The sequence below is a fragment of the Spea bombifrons genome, chromosome 2 (assembly GCF_027358695.1).
Source record: "Spea bombifrons isolate aSpeBom1 chromosome 2, aSpeBom1.2.pri, whole genome shotgun sequence".
Classification (NCBI taxonomy): Eukaryota; Metazoa; Chordata; class Amphibia; order Anura; family Pelobatidae; genus Spea; species Spea bombifrons.
In genome coordinates, this window is record NC_071088.1 from 38,016,256 (window position 1) to 38,020,391 (window position 4,136).

A 4,136-nucleotide genomic window follows, 5' to 3' on the forward strand; every position below is an offset into this window, starting at 1 on the left:
CACCCAGGACGGTAGGCATTTTATGTTTGTACAGTAAATGTGTTTACATGATTAATATCATCGGTAGTATAATCACGCAGATCTGACTCTGCCTTTCTACTATCTACAAGCAATGGGTTTGACAGTTTAACGTGGAGACTTAGGCTAACACGTGTCACTCAAGTCTAGCTGGAGGGACCTAAGTGTTTAGAAAATTATATCTGATTGGATCATGTAAACAGCGAATCATATTCTATGAAACATTACACAATACAATGTATCATTAAGAGCTTTAATACAGAATAATGAAATTAACTCTATGGATGTACCCTGAATTAACAAAACTAGAACATCTAAAGAAGTAAATTCTACTTATTAATAAGAGTAAGTTTAAACTCTCCAGCTGGCAATTTCTTTTTAGTAAACTCATAAAGGGATAGTTTTTTAAATGTTCTTTACTTTTTTACAGCTTCCAGCGTCACCGCTCCTGCTCTACCACCAGGCTCACCAGGTTTGTTAAACACATCGGATCATTAACTTAAATATATTTCACAATATCGAGTAGGAAGCATTAAGATTAGTTTTGAATATTATAATACTTGAATTTAATGATTACTCCCAGATTTCAATAGGGTTACACGGATCTGAGAGCCCAAAGCAAAGAATATATTTCAGCCAAGCATTCCAACAGAGTTATAGAAATGTAATAAATGTCTGAATGAATTTTTATTTGAAACGATGGTTTCTAAATTTGTTTTTACTATTATTGTTTATTTTGTATGGATAGTATAATTTCTTTATTTAATCTTAACATTTTTTAGACCTTGAAAAATATTTCGATGACATTGAAGAGGAAAACCTGTTTAACACCATAACCATCTGCTGTGTTTTCATTCTTTGTTTCATCATTTCTACATCTGTGATTGTTACTGTGACCCTGTACCCTGATTATTTCAGAAGGTTATTGTAAGTATTGCTTTTATTATACCTGGTAGCGGTATTGTTTCTTCTTCTAAACAGTTCCTTTTCTCATATTACAGGAAAAAAAAGAGCAAGGAGAAGAACGGTGGAAGCGAAGGTAACCAATTTACCACGTAGATTACATTACATCATACTCCAAACTTTACATACACTCAAATGTACAAACTCTTCACATGACAAGTTGATATCAACCAGATCCTGAGCAGGATAAACCTGTCCTTGCACTCTCAAACGTAATTCATGTGATAGGGGGGGGGGGGGGACTAAAGCTGTGACCTCTATTGATTTGGGAGACCAGTCTGTATATAATGGGGAGGGGGATTAGGCTGTTGCATAGTTTGCCTCTGGTTGGTCTCCTGTGTATTTGTAGGTTACGCACCCTCATATATAGAATGTTTGCTCTGCATGTTGGACACATAGAGGTGTGGAGACACCATAGACATAGCCTTGCTTAGTTTACAACATATTAATACAATTTTGAACAGATTTGGTAATTTCTCATTGTTTTTTTGTTTTTTTTTCAGTTTAAATTGATGACAGCGCAAAGGAATTGGAAGAGGAAACGTTATAATAATACCATCAGTTTATGTGATTTATTTGTTTCCCAACATGCAGTGCTGCTGAATTTGATTATGCACTATAAATAATAAATAATAAAAACATAATGTTGCTTGTCATTTTTGATGTATTAACCCCTTAACGACAATTGCCGGTCCTGGCACGACACGTCTTTAAACGGGTGCAGAAAGAGATCTGTTTTCGCTTTCTGCACCCAAAAAACGTTGCTGAATGCCTCGACCTCGATATATATATATAAAAAATATATTTTTGTGAGCAAGTCCTAAAATTAGCATATTAGCTTAAAACAATTCTTGCATGGAAAGAGTTAAAATACTGGCATATTAAATGCCCGTGGGGTGTCTACTTTTAAAAAAGGTGTGATTTGATGGGGTAAATTGAATTGGCCAGGTTCAACAACGTCCCAATTAACACCGGGGGAAGGATGGCCACGCACCTAATTTCCAATTAGAAAAATGCACACGTACCAAATGTGGCCTTTTAGTTCCCACAAAAATGACACACCCATGCATGTGGGGTATCACTGCACTCAGGAGATGTTGCTGAACACATATTGGGGTGTCGTGTGACAGCGGCATATACCAGGAGCTGTAAATTCATACATAAAGTAGGTGTGTGTGGGAAACATACACACACAAAAATACTACTGCAAACTTTGAAAACATGCTGGTGGTAAAATGTGTGCACGCAAAGAGTTACAATACCAGCATTTAAAATACCCTGTGGTGTCTAGTTTTGAAAAATATATGGTTTTGTTGGACACACTGAAATGGCCCGGCTCAAAGATGTACCAAATAGGGCATGGGCAGTGGATCCCCAAATGCCAAAGTTCAACATTGAAAAATGCACATGCCCCAAATGTGGCCCTTTTGCCCCCAAACAGCCAGGCAAAATCATTCATGTGAGGTATCCCTGTACTCAGGAGATGTTGCTGAACACATATTGGGGTGTTTTATGATAGTGACATATACGAGAACTTTTTAATTCATACCTGAAGTAAAATGTGTGTGGAAAAATAAATGCAAAAAAATGACTACCACAAAGTTTGACAAAGACTGGTGGTAGATATGGTGCATGGAAAGAGTTAAAATACTAGCATTTGAAATACCCTGGGGTGTCTAGTTTTCAAAAATATATGGGTTTATTGGGCACACTGAAATGGCCCGGCTCAAAGATGTACCAAATAGGGCATGGGCAGTGGATCCCCAAATGCCAAAGTTCAACATTGAAAAATGCGCATGCCCCAAATGTGGCCCTTTTGCCCCCAAACAGCCAGGCAAAATCATTCATGTGAGGTATCCCTGTACTCAGGAGATGTTGCTGAACACATATTGGGGTGTTTTGTGATAGTGACATAAACGAGAACATTTTAATTCATACCTGAAGTAAAATGTGTGTGACAAAACAAATGCAAAAAAATGACTACCACAAAGTTTGACAAAGACTGGTGGTAGATATGGTGCATGGAAAGAGTTAAAATACTAGCATTTGGAATACCCTGGGCTGTCTAGTTTTCAAAAATATATGATTTGATGGGGTAAATTGCATTGGCCGGGTTCAAAGATACCCGAAATGGCACATGGGGGGAAGAATTACCAGATTTAGAAAAAATGGCTTTGAAATAGCAAAACGCTACCTGTACTTATTTCCCCATAATGGGTAGAAAAAAGCAAAAAAACATAAAAACATTGGGTATTTCTAAACTCAGGACAAATAGTAGAATCTATTTAGCAGGTTTTTTCATTACCTTTTATAGATGAGTAAAAGATTTTTCAACTAAAAGTTAGAAACAGTCATTTTTTTCTAAATTTTTCACCATATTTTATACTTTTTTTAGTAGTAAATAATATGATACAATCAAAACAATGTCATCTAAAGAAAGCCCTTCTTGTCCTGAAAAAAACAATATCTAATGTGTGTGGGTTCAGTAAACGGGAAAGAAGAAAATTACAGCTAAACACAAGCAGCGCAGAAATGTTAAAAAGGCCATTGTCATGAAGGGTACAAAAAGTAAAATCAGCCTTTGTCACGAAGGGGTTAAGTAAGATGAATTTCATGAATTTGTTAAAATGTTGGTGGCAAGGGAGACCTGGCCACATTCATTGCAGAGGGTAACTTCAATTGCCATTACATAGGCTGGTCTAGTGTAGGGGGTAATTAACCCATTATGTATTTACTCTATATTTGTTCAACTAGAATTACCCTTTTTTAAAAAAAAAATTATGTTCCCATACAAATTATGCATATTTTTTACCAGGAGGAATAGGGCTTTGTTTGATACCATGTTTAGGCCTACAGTCCAACAATTACTTTGGATAATATGTATCAAAATGAAAAAAAAATGAAAATCCAGTTTCACAATACCTTATGTGCAGTGGTGTAGCTCAGGGAGCTGCTGGGACTAAAGCCCTGAATCTCAGTATGGTTTTGCACCATGCAATGTCATTGCTTTAAACAGCAATCATTTTTAAATTTTATTATTTTTTAAGCATTTATAGGCTACTTAACACTCTGGACCAATCAGCAACACTCATTCTTCCTATATGGAGTCTCATGTGTGCAAACATAAGGTTTTCATACATATACAAAGTTTTACA

The 4,136-nt window shown here is 36.1% G+C and overlaps 1 long non-coding RNA gene across 1 annotated transcript; it reads left to right on the plus strand.

The window, feature by feature from the left end:
* Nucleotides 1-840: 840 nt before the first annotated feature.
* Nucleotides 841-1,616, plus strand: LOC128475103 (uncharacterized). The gene is made up of 3 exons (XR_008346436.1): nucleotides 841-945; nucleotides 1,020-1,057; nucleotides 1,485-1,616. It is a non-coding gene; the product is annotated as an uncharacterized LOC128475103 (long non-coding RNA).
* Nucleotides 1,617-4,136: the final 2,520 nt, after the last annotated feature.